The following is an 18,195-nucleotide window of genomic DNA, read 5'->3' on the forward strand; positions in this document are numbered from 1 at the left end:
ATGGAATAGACAGGTTTAGTTTGGGGTCCTCAGGTCAATGGAATAGACAGGTTTTTTTGGGCTGAGTCCTCAGTCCTCCTCAGGTCAATGGAATAGACAGGTTTAGTTTTGGGTAACTGAGTCCTCAGGTCAATGGAATAGACAGGTTTAGTTTGGGGCTAACTGAGTCCTCAGGTCAATGGAATAGACAGGTTTAGTTTTGGGTAACTGAGTCCTCAGGTCAATGGAATAGACAGGTTTAGTTTTGGGTAACTGAGTCCTCAGGTCAATGGAATAGACAGGTTTTTTGGGTGGGGTAACTGAGTCCTCAGGTCAATGGAATAGACAGGTTTTTTGGGTGGGGTACTGAGTCCTCAGGTCAATGGAATAGACAGGTTTAGTTTTGGGTAACTGAGTCCTCAGGTTAATGGAATAGACAGGTTTAATTTTGGGTAACTGAGTCCTCAGGTTAATGGAATAGACAGGTTTTTTGGGTGGGGTACTGAGTCCTCAGGTCAATGGAATAGACAGGTTTTTTGGGTGGGGTACTGAGTCCTCAGGTCAATGGAATAGACAGGTTTTTTGGGTGGGGTACTGAGTCCTCAGGTCAATGGAATAGACAGGTTTTTTGGGTGGGGTACTGAGTCCTCAGGTCAATGGAATAGACAGGTTTTTTGGGTGGGGTACTGAGTCCTCAGGTCAATGGAATAATTTTCGAATTATCACTATGAGGTAAATGAGCTAGTTGTGTGGACTATCCCTTTAATACCCCATTATCTTCATGCACATTCCCCCATGGGATCATTGTGGTAGTATGTCTGCCACAGCAGCGTGGTGTGAGTGGGTTGGTTAAACAATCAGCATATAAAATGAACACATACTGTACAGGTCCCATTGCCTTCACACTCACATCCACCATTCTACTGTCAGCAGACAATTAGCTATTCCGAACAATAAAGCAATCAAAATAATGTGATAAACGAAAGCTTTTGTTCACCCTTCCACTACATGGAACCTGTGAAGCAATCTTTGCTGAGGTCCAATACATTCAGAAAGGAAATGAATTGCTTGATGACCAGTTGTGTAATTGGTCGTTGGACGTTAACTATCAACAACGAGTCCATTTGATTGGAGTCAGAACCAATGGAACATGTTGTTCTTTTGATGACACATCACTGCACTCTGTTCTTCACCTCCTGTTGCTGAGTGAATGAGCACTTTACCACAACTAGGTGATTCAGAGGGATCTGTCTCAGCAGCCTAAAGTGGCTTCCTTGTCTCCTTTCCTTCTGGGTGAGTCAGAGGATTAATCTCAGTAGCCTAAAGTGGCTTTCTTGTCTCCTTTCCTTCTGGGTGAGTCAGAGGATTAATCTCAGTAGCCTAAAGTGGCTTTCTTGTCTCCTTTCCTTCTGGGTGAGTCAGAGGATTAATCTCAGTAGCCTAAAGTGGCTTCCTTGTCTCTTTTCCTTCTGGGTGAGTCAGAGGATTAATCTCAGTAGCCTAAAGTGGCTTCCTTGTCTACTTTCCTTATGGGTGAGTCAGAGGAAGACATCTCAGTAGCCTAAAGTGGCTTCCTTGTCTCCTTTCCTTCTGGGTGATTCAGAGGATGAATTTCAGTAGCCTAAAGTGGCTTCCTTGTCTCCTTTCCTTCTGGGTGAGTCAGAGGAAGAATCTCAATAGTCTAAAGTTTCCTTTTTCAGTACAAACTGCCATAACTGGCAAGATGAGAGCTAGCCTCCATCTGCACTGACAGTGACTGAGTTTTCAGATCAGCTTAGATGAAAGAAAGCAGACAAGGAGAGGAAGCCACTTTAGACCATTGAGACACACCCTTTGAGCAGAGAGAGAGAGAGAGAGAGAGAGCAGGGCGAAGGAGAGGGCGAGGAGGAGAGAGAGAGAGACAGGGGGAAGGAGAGGGCGAGGAGGAGAGAGAGAGAGACAGGGGGAGGAGAGGGCGAGAGAGAGAGAGAGAGAGAGAGAGAGAGAGAGAGAGAGAGAGAGAGAGAGAGAGAGAGAGCAGGGGGAAGGAGAGGGCGAGGAGGAGAGAGAGAGAGAGAGAGAGCAGGGGGAAGGAGAGGGCGAGGAGGAGAGAGAGAGAGAGAGAGAGAGAGAGAGAGAGAGAGAGAGAGAGAGAGAGAGAGAGAGAGAGAGAGAGGAGAGAGAGAGGGGGAAGGAGAGGGTGAGGGGGAGAGAGAGAGAGACACGGAATGGTTTGATTTGCTTTCTGCACACGGGCACAGGGGCATATGAGCCAGATGGGGAAGCTGGATTCAGTACTCTCTTTAGGGGCTCACCGAGCCATTTGGCTCCACTCCAAATGGGCAATTTTATCGAGCGGGACGATGTCTGCTGTGGCAAAAAGAAGACACATGAACAAAAACTAAAAAGCAAAGTGGGAAAGTGGGAGAGAGGATTATAAACATGTTTTAAATAAGCACACTCATCAGCATAGTGTCTTATTGGGGCTATTATGTCTACTGTGTTTGGGAAGTGATTATACCTAAAGCACCACCCAAATTGATGAATTTAAGACCATGTAAAACATGTTTTATATAGATTCCTTGCCACATCTGTTCAGAGAAAGGGATACAGCCTGGGGCTAAGTACTGTAGAACCAAAGAGGCAACTGATTGGGACTCCTATAGAAAATGAAGAGTGGCCAGAAGAACTTCAACTAGACATGCAGAAGCCTCCTTCTACTGTACATGGATAGTATTAAAAAGAATGTCAGAAATACACAGCACTTCTGGAGACATACAAATGACCTTTTAAATCGGTCAAATAATCACCCTATTCAGCAGATTCAGTCAGATTAGGCTAAAGGACATCATCTGACAAAAACCCAGCTTGTGTTTCTAGTCAGCATCTGTTACCAGGAGATAGATTAACACTCCATCAGACGTTTCTGAAAGATTAAACCAACTGATATACTGCCTCTCCTTAATGAAATAGATATCAACAAAAATGGTTTCCTGCAAATAAATAGGTTTTAAATCAAAACCCTACGTTACGCTGTTTGACAGAATAAACTCCACAGCTGGCAATTTCACAATTCATGCAAGTGACACAACGATGCTTGGACGTTTTGCCTGTTTGAAACATCTGGATTTGAGGATAGATTCTGAATGATCTTCTGGAAAGCATATTGATTATATTAGAAAAACAAGGACCTATAAGCTTCGGTTACAGTACAGATCTAATAATTGTTGTACTGCATCCATTAGAACGACCTTAGTAACTCAACTGCTGCTTCCTATCCTAGACTATAGTGACATCATCTGTCAAAACAACCAAGACCTTCATTTATGAATGAGATGTCATTTATAACAATCTTTGCAGATTCCTTATTGGATGCCGTTATAAGACAATGCACAATGTCTGAATCACTCAATGGACTGGCAATCCCAAATAGAAGACAACTGCATTGACACCAATTTATTTGTAAATGTGTCAAGCTAAATGTCCCTGTATATATTAATGGACAGTTAACTTTACAAGAGCCACACTGCTGCTTTAGACAACAGCAGCCATTACACATTCCAAGGGAACAAACATCATGATGTCGGAGTAAGATCCTTCAGATACAAAAGACCCAACTGACTGGAATCATTTACCTATAGAAATCAGGGCATTACAATCACACAGTCAATTTAAGAAACGCTCTTTTTCATATGTTCAGAACTGTCACGCCTTGGTCATTGTATTTTGTGTTTTCGTTATATATTTGGTCAGGCCAGGGTGTGACATGGGTTTATGTTGTTGTATTTTCTTATTGGGGTTTGTAGTATTTGGGATCGCGGCTGATTAGGGGTGTTGTATGGGCTTGGCTGCCTGAGGCGGTTCTCAATCAGTCAGGTGATTCTCGTTGTCTCTGATTGGGAACTGTATTTAGGTAGCCTGGTTTCGCTTTGTATTTCGTGGGTGATTGTTCCTGTCTCTGTGTAGTTTCACCAGATAGGCTGTAATAGGTTTTCGTTCCGTTTGTTGTTTTTGTATATGTATAAGTTATTTAATGTATCGCAATCTCTTCATTAAAGACATGAGTAACCACTACGCTGCATTTCAGTCCGACTCTCTTTCCACAAACGAAGAACGCCGTTACAGAATCACCCACCACACTCGGACCGAGCAGCGTGTTAACAGGCAGCTGGAGCAGCGAAAGGAGGACGTTATGGACAGCAGAGGAATGGAGTATACGACATGGGAAGAAATAAACAGGTGGGCGGCCGACCTTAAAGGTGTTTGCTGGTTTCTGGGCTCACCTTATCATCAGAGACTGAGTAGCACCTGAGAAACCAAGTGTGTGGTCTCTCGTCAATCAAGAAATGACGTTTAATAATCAGTGAATAAGGAGAACCAGGACAATTGTAATAGGTTAAGAGGTACATGCTCCTTGTGTGAACTCACAGTCTAAATATTTGATAAGGAGTGTCATTAACATAGGTTAGGTTATAAGGCAGTTAAGACTGCCATATATACACTTTCATTGCCAAACTGTATACCACTGGCCTCCTGTTTATATCCATTTCACAATGCAGTGGACTTGAGGTCGGCTGAGCCGGAGAGCGCTAGCGTTAGGTAAGACTGTTGTTTAATGCATTACGTGTAGTAACATGCTGAATATAGTATTACCCTGCTGAGATATGATATCCCCCTAGATAAGGAGCAGTGGATGGTGGACTTGCAAATGAATTACAAATAAGGACTGTGCGCATTCATTTTGTGATGATACGGAGTGCATAATGCATAGCATGCATACCCCCGTTTCCCCATTATCGGAAAAAACAGGGAAGAAGAAAAACAAATGGAGGGGGGGGCGGTAAGACTACAAGAGCTAAGACCTACAAGAGCTAGCCCCGTCGGTAAGACTACAAGAGCTAGCCTCGTCGGTAAGACTACAAGAGCTAGCCTCGTCGGTAAGACTACAAGAGCTAGCCTCGTCGGTAAGACTACAAGAGCTAGCCTCGTCGGTAAGACTACAAGAGCTAGCCTCGTCGGTAAGACTACAAGAGCTAGCCTCGTCGGTAAGACTACAAGAGCTAGCCTCGTCGGTAAGACTACAAGAGCTAGCCTCGTCGGTAAGACTACAAGAGCTAGCCTCGTCGGTAAGACTACAAGAGCTAGCCTCGTCGGTAAGACTACAAGAGAGTAAGGGAAATATACAACATTATTCCCAGTCAGACAGACAGACAGACAGACAGACAGACAGACAGACAGACAGGGGGAGGGAAAGGGGGAGGGAAAGGGGGAGGGAAAGGGGGAGGGGCAGCAGAACTATCCACTATACATGCCAGCTTCTCAAACAAGCACATATAGTACATGAGTGCTCAGACCCAACACATTTTACAGACAGAAATCTGGAAACGACTCCAAAGACGTTTAGAGAGAAAGAGAGACAACAAGAGACAGAAAGAGAGGGAGAGGTGAAGGATTGGAGGAAAACACCGAGACATAGTGATAGAAAGAGAGAGAGAGAGAGAGAGAGAGAGAGAGAGAGAGAGAGAGAGAGAGAGAGAGAGAGAGAGAGAGAGAGTTAGAGGAGGAAGGGAGGGGTGGACACAGGAGAGAACAGTGAGGATGAGCGGGCATTTGAGAGGGGACAGGAAGAGAAAGGAGAGAAATCCCACTTTCTCCCTATTTCCTGGTGAGGTGGCTGGAATCAAAGACGTCACACTGATTTCCTAGCAGAAGATGTCACCGGGCCCTGGATACTTTGAGGTCCTTCAGAGTCCTTTATCACTGTAACCAGACTAGCTTTACTAAACAAGGTGGATCACTTATGTGAAGGGGATTCCTTTAACACTCCAGTGTGGCATAACGGTCTAAGGTATTGCATCTCAGTGCTTGAGGTGTCACTACAGACACCCTGGTTTGATTCCAGGCTGTATCTTCCGGCCGATGTAGACCGTCATTGAAAAATAAGAATTTGTTCTTGCCGAGTTAAATAAAGGTGAAGTAAAAATAAAACGCTGCCAAGTCATTATGAACTGATACAGAACTAGTGGTATCTGGTGAGTAGAGCTTGGCTGTCTGTCCTATACCATCGTCGTACTGTGTGGAGCTAAGCCCTCCTAACTTGTTGGCTTTGTTGACTTCACTAGCCTGTAAGGTGGTCATATTAGGACAGCATCACACATAGTTGTGTGTCAGAGTCACAAAATACTACGGATGTGTGATTCTGTCCTAACAAGGACACCATTGATGCATGATTTGGTCCTAATATGGACACCATACACACCATGGACATGACTATGTCCTAATATGGACACTATACACACCATGGACAAACTATGATTCTGTCCTAATATGGACACTATACACACCATGGATGCAAACTGATGTCTGTCCTAATATGGACACCATACACACCATGGACAAACATGTTGTCCTAATATGGACACTATACACACCATGGACAAACTGATGTCTGTCCTAATATGGACACCATACACACCATGAAAACTGATGTTGTCCTAATATGGACACCATACACACCATGGATGCATGATTCTGTCCTAATATGGACACCATACACACCATGAAAGCATGATTCTGTCCTAATATGGACACTATACACACCATGGATGCATGATTCTGTCCTAATATGGACACTATACACACCATGGATGCATGATTCTGTCCTAATATGGACACTATACACATCATGGATGCATGATTCTGTCCTAATATGGACACTATACACATCATGGATGCATGATTCTGTCCTAATATGGACACCATACACCATGAAAGCATGACACTATCCTAATATGGACACTATACACATCATGAAAGCATGACACTGTCCTAATATGGACACCATACACACCATGAAAGCATGATTCTGTCCTAATATGGACGCCATACACACCATGAAAGCATGATTCTGTCCTAATATGGACACCATACACCATGAAAGCATGATTCTGTCCTAATATGGACACCATACACCATGAAAGCATGACACTGTCCTAATATGGACACCATACACCATGAAAGCATGATTCTGTCCTAATATGGACACCATACACACCATGAAAGCATGATTCTGTCCTAATATGGACGCCATACACACCATGAAAGCATGATTCTGTCCTAATATGGACACCATACACCATGAAAGCATGATTCTGTCCTAATATGGACACCATACACCATGAAAGCATGACACTGTCCTAATATGGACACCATACACACCATGGATGCATGATTCTGTCCTAATATGGTCAGCGTGTTACCGCTGTGAATGTCAGATCACCTCTCTAACTGATCCAGCTGAGGGTCTCTACTCTCCACTCTGCTGTCTTCCAGGGGACATACTCATAATGCCCAGAGCACAGCAGAGAAACGCAGGCTGATCCATGCTAAGAGAAAAGAACAAGGGTCAAAACCAATAGAAGTACAATTTAAAAGATTCAAGGCTACAGTCTAGTGGTGAATACTGCATAATCAACCTATCCTTTTACTTTCCATAAGGGAGAGACAGAGCGATATAGAGAAATTCTGATTCACGACATGGTGTGGGCAAAGGTGGTTGAATTCACCCAAAGTAATGATTCACCTGGACTGGGCACTTTCTCAGCCTCTTTATGTGTCTCATCCTCCCTGTGGTGAGCCATCATTCCAAGATACGTCAGCAGGAGGGCTATCAGACAGCCTATAGGGAGGAGGTCAGAGACCTGGCCGTGTGCTGCCAGAACAACAACCTCTCCCTCAATGTGATCAAGACAAAGGAGATAATTGTGGACTATGGGAAAAGGAGGATGGAGCACGCCCCCATTCTTATTGACGGGGCTGCAGTGGAGCAGGTTGTGAGCTTCAAGTTCCTTGGTGTCCACATCACCAACAAACTAACATGGTCCAAGCACACCAAGACAGTTGTGAAGAGGGCACGACAAAACCTATTCCCCCTCAGGAGACTGAAAAGATTTGGCATGGGTCCTCAGATCCTCAAAAGGTTCTACAGCTGCACCAACAAGAGCATCCTGACGGGTTGCATCACTGCCTGGTATGGCAACTACTTGGCCTCCGACAGCAAGGCATTACAGAGGGTAGTGAGTACGGCCCAGCACATCACTGGAGCCAAGCTCCCTGCCATCCAGGACCTCTATACCAAGCAGTGTCAGAGGAAGGCCCTAAAAATTGTCAAAGACTCCAGCCACCCTAGTCATAGACTGTTCTCTCTGTTACCGTACGGCAAGCGGTACCGGAGCACCAAGTCTAGGTCCAAGAGGCTTCTAAACAGCTTCTACCCCCAAGCCATAAGACTCCTTCCTGTACAGCTAATCAAATGGCTACCCAGACTATTTACATTACCCCCCCCCCTCTTTTACGTGACTGCTACTCTCTGTTATCATCTATGCATAATCACTTTAATAACTCTACCTACATGTACATATTACGTTAATTACCTCGACTAACCGGTGCCCCCTGTATTTTTCGTAGGTATTATTTTAAACTGCATTGTTGGTTAAGGGCTTGTAAGTAAGCATTTCACTGTAAGGTCTCACCTGTTGTATTCGGCACATGTAATAAATACAATTAGATTTGATTTGATTATGACAGCAAAACTCTTTTAAATAAAGTGTATTGAAATTAAATAAAAGCTTTTCTTCCTTAGAATTGTGATCATATCATACATACACACATTTGTTGATTGTGAGAACCTTATTTTGAGACCAAGTTACAGACCACTTTAAGGTTATTGCTCGCCTTTGAAAGAGCTGTCTGTGTTACACATGAGTCTCAGACTGCAGTCCATCTACCAACCAATACAATCTTATCTAAGCTTCTATGATATAGGAAATGCATTGCCAACTGGTTATAAACAGACACCACTGACACTTAATAGACTGGTTATAACCAGACACCACTGACTCCTGACTTTATAGACTGGGTATAACCAGACACCTGACTTTATAGACTGGGTATAACCAGACACCTGACTTAATAGACTGGGTATAACCAGACATCTGACTTAATAGACTGGGTATAACCAGACACCTGACTTTATAGACTGGGTATAACCAGACACCACTGACTCCAGACACCTTTATAGACTGGGTATAACCAGACACCACAGACACCTGACTTAATAGACTGGGTATAACCAGACACCTGACTTAATAGACTGGGTATAGCCAGACACCTGACTTAATAGACTGGGTATAACCAGACACCTGACTTAATAGACTGGGTATAACCAGACACCTGACTTAATAGACTGGGTATAACCAGACACCTGACTTTATAGACTGGGTATAACCAGACACCTGACTTAATAGACTGGGTATAACCAGACACCTGACTTAATAGACTGGGTATAACCAGACACCTGACTTAATAGACTGGGTATAACCAGACACCTGACTTAATAGACTGGGTATAACCAGACACCTGACTTTATAGACTGGGTATAACCAGACACCTGAATTTATAGACTGGGTATAACCAGACACCTGACTTAATAGACTGGGTATAACCAGACACCTGACTTAATAGACTGGGTATAACCAGACACCTGACTTAATAGACTGGGTATAACCAGACACCTGAATTTATAGACTGGGTATAACCAGACACCACAGACACATGACTTAATAGACTGGGTATAACCAGACACCACAGACACGTGACTTATGAGACTGGGTATAACCAGACACCTGACTTAATAGACTGGGTATAGCCAGACACCTGACTTAATAGACTGGGTATAACCAGACACCTGACTTATTAGACTGGGTATAACCAGACACCTGACTTAATAGACTGGGTATAACCAGACACCTGACTTAATAGACTGGGTATAACCAGACACCTGACTTAATAGACTGGGTATAACCAGACACCTGACTTAATAGACTGGGTATAACCAGACACCTGACTTAATAGACTGGGTATAACCAGACACCTGACTTAATAGACTGGGTATAACCAGACACCTGAATTTATAGACTGGGTATAACCAGACACCACAGACACATGACTTAATAGACTGGGTATAACCAGACACCTGACTTAATAGACTGAGTATAACCACCCCTAACACTGACTTAAGAGACTGGGTATAACCAGACACCTGACTTAATAGACTGGGTATAACCAGACACCTGACTTAATAGACTGGGTATAACCAGACACCTGACTTAATAGACTGGGTATAACCAGACACCTGACTTTATAGACTGGGTATAACCAGACACCTGACTTAATAGACTGGGTATAACCAGACACCTGACTTAATAGACTGGGTATAACCAGACACCTGACTTAATAGACTGGGTATAACCAGACACCTGACTTAATAGACTGGGTATAACCAGACACCACAGACACATGACTTAATAGACTGGGTATAACCAGACACCTGACTTTATAGACTGGGTATAACCAGACACCTGACATTAGACTGGATATGGCTTAATAGACTGGGTATAACCAGACACCACAGACACCAGACACCTGACTTAATGAGACTGGGTATAACCAGACACCTGACTTAATAGACTGGGTATAACCAGACACCTGACTTAATAGACTGGGTATAACCAGACACCTGACTTAATAGACTGGGTATAACCAGACACCAATAGACATATAACCAGACACCTGACTTATAAGACTGGGTATAACCAGACACCTGACTTATTAGACTGGTTATAACCAGACACCTGACTTAATAGACTGGGTATAACCAGACACCTGACTTAATAGACTGGGTATAACCAGACACCTGACTTAATAGACTGGGTATAACCAGACACCTGACTTAATAGACTGGGTATAACCAGACACCTGACTTAATAGACTGGGTATAACCAGACACCTGACTTAATAGACTGGGTATAACCAGACACCACAGACACATGACTTAATAGACTGGGTATAACCAGACACCTGAATTTATAGACTGGGTATAACCAGACACCACAGACACATGGCTTAATAGACTGGGTATAACCAGACACCACAGACACCTGACTTATGAGACTGGGTATAACCAGACACCTGACTTAATAGACTGGGTATAACCAGACACCTGACTTAATAGACTGGGTATAACCAGACACCTGACTTAATAGACTGGGTATAACCAGACACCACAGACACCTGACTTATAAGACTGGGTATAACCAGACACCTGACTTAATAGACTGGGTATAACCAGACACCTGACTTAATAGACTGGGTATAACCAGACACCTGACTTAATAGACTGGGTATAACCAGACACCTGACTTAATAGACTGGGTATAACCAGACACCTGACTTAATAGACTGGGTATAACCAGACACCTGACTTAATAGACTGGGTATAACCAGACACCTGACTTAATAGACTGGGTATAACCAGACACCTGACTTAATAGACTGGGTATAACCAGACACCACAGACACATGACTTAATAGACTGGGTATAACCAGACACCTGACTTAATAGACTGGGTATAACCAGACACCTGACTTAATAGACTGGGTATAACCAGACACCTGACTTAATAGACTGGGTATAACCAGACACCTGACTTAATAGACTGGGTATAACCAGACACCTGACTTAATAGACTGGGTATAACCAGACACCTGACTTAATAGACTGGGTATAACCAGACACCTGACTTAATAGACTGGGTATAACCAGACACCTGACTTAATAGACTGGATATAACCAGACACCTGACTTAATAGACTGGGTATAACCAGACACCTGACTTAATAGACTGGGTATAAAATGGATTACTTAGGATTACTTTGATAAAGTTGTCTATAAATCTATCTCTGAATGTGCCAGAGTGACAAAAACAAGGCACACTGTAAGGATTACAGAGCTGTGCTTTGCCAGTAGCTGTGACGTAAGGTTCAGCCAGGAGTTGATGGGGACTCCCAGCTTCAAGTGGCATCAGCCCAGCTTCAAGTGGCATCAGCCCAGCTTCAAGTGGCATCAGCCCAGCTTCAAGTGGCATCAGCCCAGCTTCAAGTGGCATCAGATTTCACATTCTACGTGAAACAGGCAGAAGAGATACACTCCTGTGTCCGTAAGAACCAGGGCTACTGCTCAATGTAAGCCATTTCAATCTACGGTGTCTACAGATCCACTTATAAGCGGAAATGCCGGTCGGAACCGGTACCAGAACCGTGCAGGTCCCCTAAACAGGGGACTTTATGTCTATTAAATGAATATAGAATTCCATTCTTCTTTTAGATGCTTTATTGAGACAATACAGATACAGATGAGGAGACTAGACTCAGGACCAAAGGCAGAGGCAGGGATTGAACCCCGGTCTCTGGGATGAGATACATTTGATAGCTCCAGGTGTGTGACTACTAGGCCACAGACGGCACAACTATCTTTAATTCACCTTGGTTACAGAACATGCCACGTCATGGGCCATTCGTTGTGACTCACAGTTCAAACTGCTCCATGAAAACAACCTGGCATCTGAGCCAGCTCCTCTGTCAACAGAACAGTTCATTAACTGAAACATGAGCCATTTCATCTCCCTGCACAAAAGGGCGTCCGACTTAATTTGTCTAAATATCACATTCGGGTGCAAAAAAATATATTAAAAGAGTGGGGTATTAAATTGGCTTTAGCTGTGGGTGGGTGTAACGGTAGGAAACTCTCTGCTCCATTCTCCTCCTTCCTTAACCCTCCACCTCCTCCCCCTCCCTGCTCCCGCTCTGTGGACCACTTTGTCTACCACTTCGAAAAGAAGGTTGACAACATCCGCTTTCCATTTACTCTATTGAGTCCACTGGTCCCACTCACACAGAACTACCCTTCGCCTTGACCTCTTCCTCCCCTCTATCTCCAGATGAAATCCTGTGACTAGTGATGTCCGGCCCCCTGACAACCTACCCACTCAACCCCTTTCCCTCTTCCCTTCTTCAGACTCTGGAGGTATTTGCCTATTCCTCACTTCCCTCATCAACTCATCCCTGACCACTGGCTGCGTCCCCTCTGAATACTGGCTGTGTCCCCTCTGACCACTGGCTGCGTCCCCTCTGACCACTGGCTGTGTCCCCTCTGACCACTGGCTGTGTCCCCTCTGACCACTGGCTGTGTCCCCTCTGACCACTGGCTGCGTCCCCTCTGACCACTGGCTGTGTCCCCTCTGACCACTGGCTGTGTCCCCTCTGACCACTGGCTGCGTCCCCTCTGACCACTGGCTGTGTCCCCTCTGACCACTGGCTGTGTCCCCTCTGACCACTGGCTGTGTCCCCTCTGACCACTGGCTGTGTCCCCTCTGACCACTGGCTGTGTCCCCTCTGACCACTGGCTGTGTCCCCTCTGACCACTGGCTGCGTCCCCTCTGACCACTGGCTGTGTCCCCTCTGACCACTGGCTGTGTCCCCTCTGACCACTGGCTGTGTCCCCTCTGACCACTGGCTGTGTCCCCTCTGACCACTGGCTCAAGTCCCCTCTGACCACTGGCTGTGTCCCCTCTGACCACTGGCTGCGTCCCTCTGACCACTGGCTTCCCCTCTGACCACTGGCTGTCTCCCCTCTGACCACTGGCTGAATGACCCTTGACCACTGACCACCACTGGCTGGCTGTGTCCCCTCTGACCACTGGCTGCTCCCCTCTGACCACTGGCTGTGTCCCCTCTGACCACACGCTGCTCCCCTCTGACCACTGGCTGCGTCCCCTCTGACCACTGGCTGTGTCCCCTCTGACCACTGGCTGTGTCCCCTCTGACCACTGGCTGTGTCCCCTCTGACCACTGGCTGTGTCCCCTCTGACCACACGCGGCTTCCCCTCTGACCACTCTATCTGACCACTGGCTGTGTCCCCTCTGACCACTGGCTGTGTCCCCTCTGACCACTGGCTGTGTCCCCTCTGACCACTGGCTGTGTCCCCTCATGACCACTGGCTGTGTCCCCTCTGACCACTGGCTGCCCCTCCACCTCTGACCACTGGCTGTGTCCCCTCTGACCACTGGCTGCGTCCCCTCTGACCACTGGCTGTGTCCCCTCTGACCACTGGCTGTGTCCCCTCTGACCACTGGCTGCGTCCCCTCTGACCACTGGCTGATCCCCCCCTCTCAAGATACCACTGGGCTGACCGGTAATCCCTCATCCTCTTAGATCTACCCAGTCAGGCTTCAACTGGTCATCAGAACCCTCTCAACCCTCACTGCAAAGCTGGGTGTCTCATCCTCTTAGATCTATCTGTTGCCTTGGACAACCGTGAACCATCAGATCCCCCTCTCAAATCTCTCAGGGCTGGGTGTCTCATCCTCTTAGATCTATCTGCTGCCTTGGACAACCGTGAACCATCAGATCCCCCTCTCAAATCTCTCAGGGCTGGGTGTCTCATCCTCTTAGATCTATCTGCTGCCTTGGACAACCGTGAACCATCAGATCCCCCTCTCAACCCTCTCAGGGCTGGGTGTCTCATCCTCTTAGATCTATCTGCTGCCTTGGACAACCGTGAACCATCAGATCCCCCTCTCAACCCTCTCAGGGCTGGGTGTCTCAGGCTCTGCACATTCTTGGATTGCATCATTCCTGGCGGGCCGCTCTTACCAACTGACGTGGAGAGGATCTGTGTCTGCACCACATGCTCTCACTACTGTTGTCCCCCAGGGCTTGGTTCTAGGCCCTCTCCTTTGCTCTCTATTCACTCGGCTCCGTCATATCTTCACATGGTCTCTCCTATCATTGTTATTTGTATGACACTCAACTACCTTCCCCCTTCTGAGACCCAGGTGGCGACTCGCATCTCTGCTTGGATGTCAGGCCACCATCTCAAGCTCAACCTCGACAAGACAGAGATGCTCTTCCTCCCGAGGAAGGCCTGCCCACTCCAAGACCTCTCCATCACGGTTGACAACTCAATGGTGTCCCCCTCCCAGAGTGCAAATAACCTTGGCGTGACCCTGGACAACACCCTGATGTTCTCTGCAAACATCAAAGCAGTGACTGCAGATTCATGCTCTACAATATCTGCAGAGTATGACACTACCTCACACAGGAAGTGGTGCAGGTCCTAATCCAGGTACTTGTCATCTCCTGTCTGGACTACTGCAACTCACTGTTGGCTGGGCTCCAAGCTTGTGCCATCAAACCCCTGCAATTTATGCCACAACCCACCTGGTGTTCAACATTTCCAAATTCTCCCATGTCTCTCCCCTCTTCCGCACACTGGCTTCCAGTTGAAGTTCACATCCACTGTAAGACCATGGTGCTTGCCTACGGGAGCAGCCAGGGGAACTGCCCCTCCCTACATTCAGGCTAGGCTTAAACCCTACACCCCAAACCGAGCACTCTGTTCTGCCAGCTCCCGCTCCAGTTCAAGCTTTTCTCTCTTTCTCTGCCCCCCTGACGCTAGGACAGCAGAGTCCCTCCTGAAAAAAACTACTTGTCCTGATCTGTCCCACTACCCCCCATAACAAAAATAAATATAATAAATATCACCCTTGCCTTTCGTGAACTAACACTCGCACTTGACCTTTAGCCTACTAGCGCTGATTTTTCTGATAACTACTTTGTTAAGGAACATTTGACTTACTATGAGACTATGTGGTTGTCCCACCTAGCTACCTTAAGATGAATTCACTAACTATAAGTCACTCTGCATAAGAGCATCTGCTAAACGAACGACATTCTTGTCTAAATGTGTGAAGCGAAGGTTGAACACAAACATTTATTTTAAAAGAAATGTCAGAGGATTCTTCTATTCTATGACATTATAATACATGTTCTGTGTATTCTGATACTATTCCGCCACTTAGCAAAGCTAAAGATTCTACATTATTACAATTTGCTTGGTTTCGTAAAAGCACAACCCGTGACACCCACTGCTGTTCAATGGTAATTTGTACAGCCATTGGTTTTGAAGAGTATAAACACCTTATGGGCTTAAGCTGCCTTGGGCTATAATAACCTCATATTTAACTCTCTTTTAATGCTTTACAAAGATTTATTTGTACACCTTTCATGAAAATATCTAGGACTGACAGTCTTTGCATCCATAGCTCAGTCAATGGATATGTTGGTGGTATCATTCCCCAAGCACCATCCCTCAGCAAACTATGGAGAGGCCAGAGTTATCATTCCCCCAGCACCATCCCTCAGCAAACCATGGAGAGGCCAGAGTTATCATTCCCCCAGCACCATCCCTCAGCAAACCATGGAGAGGCCAGAGTTATCATTCCCCCAGCACCATCCCTCAGCAAACCATGGAGAGGCCAGAGTTATCATTCCCCAAGCACCATCCCTCAGCAAACCATGGAGAGGCCAGAGTTATCATTCCCCAGCACCATCCCTCAGCAAACCATGGAGAGGCCAGAGTTATCATTCCCCCAGCACCATCCCTCAGCAAACCATGGAGAGGCCAGAGTTATCATTCCCCCAGCACCATCCCTCAGCAAACCATGGAGAGGCCAGAGTTATCATTCCCCCAGCACCATCCCTCAGCAAACCATGGAGAGGCCAGAGTTATCATTCCCCCAGCCCCATCCCTCAGCAAACCATGGAGAGGCCAGAGTTATCATTCCCCAGCCCCATCCCTCAGCAAACCATGGAGAGGCCAGAGTTATCATTCCCCCAGCACCATCCCTCAGCAAACCATGGAGAGGCCAGAGTTATCATTCCCCCAGCACCATCCCTCAGCAAACCATGGAGAGGCCAGAGTTATCATTCCCCAGCACCATCCCTCAGCAAACCATGGAGAGGCCAGAGTTATCATTCCCCCAGCACCATCCCTCAGCAAACCATGGAGAGGCCAGAGTTATCATTCCCCCAGCACCATCCCTCAGCAAACCATGGAGAGGCCAGAGTTATCATTCCCCCAGCACCATCCCTCAGCAAACCATGGAGAGGCCAGAGTTATCATTCCCCAAGCACCATCCCTCAGCAAACCATGGAGAGGCCAGAGTTATCATTCCCCCAGCCCCATCCCTCAGCAAACCATGGAGAGGCCAGAGTTATCATTCCCCCAGCCCCATCCCTCAGCAAACCATGGAGAGGCCAGAGTTATCATTCCCCCAGCCCCATCCCTCAGCAAACCATGGAGAGGCCAGAGTTATCATTCCCCCAGCCCCATCCCTCAGCAAACCATGGAGAGGCCAGAGTTATCATTCCCCCAGCCCCATCCCTCAGCAAACCATGGAGAGTCCAGAGTTATCATTCCCCCAGCCCCATCCCTCAGCAAACCATGGAGAGGCCAGAGTTATCATTCCCCCAGCCCCATCCCTCAGCAAACCATGGAGAGGCCAGAGTTATCATTCCCCCAGCCCCATCCCTCAGCAAACCATGGAGAGGCCAGAGTTATCATTCCCCCAGCACCATCCCTCAGCAAACCATGGAGAGGCCAGAGTTATCATTCCCCAGCCCCATCCCTCAGCAAACCATGGAGAGGCCAGAGTTATCATTCCCCCAGCCCCATCCCTCAGCAAACCATGGAGAGGCCAGAGTTATCATTCCCCAGCACCATCCCTCAGCAAACCATGGAGAGGCCAGAGTTATCATTCCCCAGCCCCATCCCTCAGCAAACCATGGAGAGGCCAGAGTTATCATTCCCCCAGCCCCATCCCTCAGCAAACCATGGAGAGGCCAGAGTTATCATTCCCCCAGCACCATCCCTCAGCAAACCATGGAGAGGCCAGAGTTATCATTCCCCAAGCACCATCCCTCAGCAAACCATGGAGAGGCCAGAGTTATCATTCCCCCAGCCCCATCCCTCAGCAAACCATGGAGAGGCCAGAGTTATCATTCCCCCAGCCCCATCCCTCAGCAAACCATGGAGAGGCCAGAGTTATCATTCCCCCAGCCCCATCCCTCAGCAAACCATGGAGAGGCCAGAGTTATCATTCCCCCAGCCCCATCCCTCAGCAAACCATGGAGAGGCCAGAGTTATCATTCCCCCAGCCCCATCCCTCAGCAAACCATGGAGAGGCCAGAGTTATCATTCCCCCAGCCCCATCCCTCAGCAAACCATGGAGAGGCCAGAGTTATCATTCCCCCAGCCCCATCCCTCAGCAAACCATGGAGAGGCCAGAGTTATCATTCCCCCAGCCCCATCCCTCAGCAAACCATGGAGAGGCCAGAGTTATCATTCCCCCAGCCCCATCCCTCAGCAAACCATGGAGAGGCCAGAGTTATCATTCCCCCCCCAGCCCCATCCCTCAGCAAACCATGGAGAGGCCAGAGTTATCATTCCCCCAGCCCCATCCCTCAGCAAACCATGGAGTTTTGCCAGAGTTATCATT

At 46.9% G+C, this 18,195-nt stretch overlaps 1 protein-coding gene across 2 annotated transcripts in view; it reads right to left on the bottom strand.

The window, feature by feature from the left end:
* The window catches only part of LOC127916785 (receptor tyrosine-protein kinase erbB-4-like), a 419,139-nt gene that overhangs the window by 326,846 nt on the left and 74,098 nt on the right, over positions 1–18,195 (bottom strand). The window lies entirely within an intron of this gene.

The sequence above is a fragment of the Oncorhynchus keta genome, chromosome 37 (assembly GCF_023373465.1).
Source record: "Oncorhynchus keta strain PuntledgeMale-10-30-2019 chromosome 37, Oket_V2, whole genome shotgun sequence".
Taxonomy (NCBI): domain Eukaryota; kingdom Metazoa; phylum Chordata; class Actinopteri; order Salmoniformes; family Salmonidae; genus Oncorhynchus; species Oncorhynchus keta.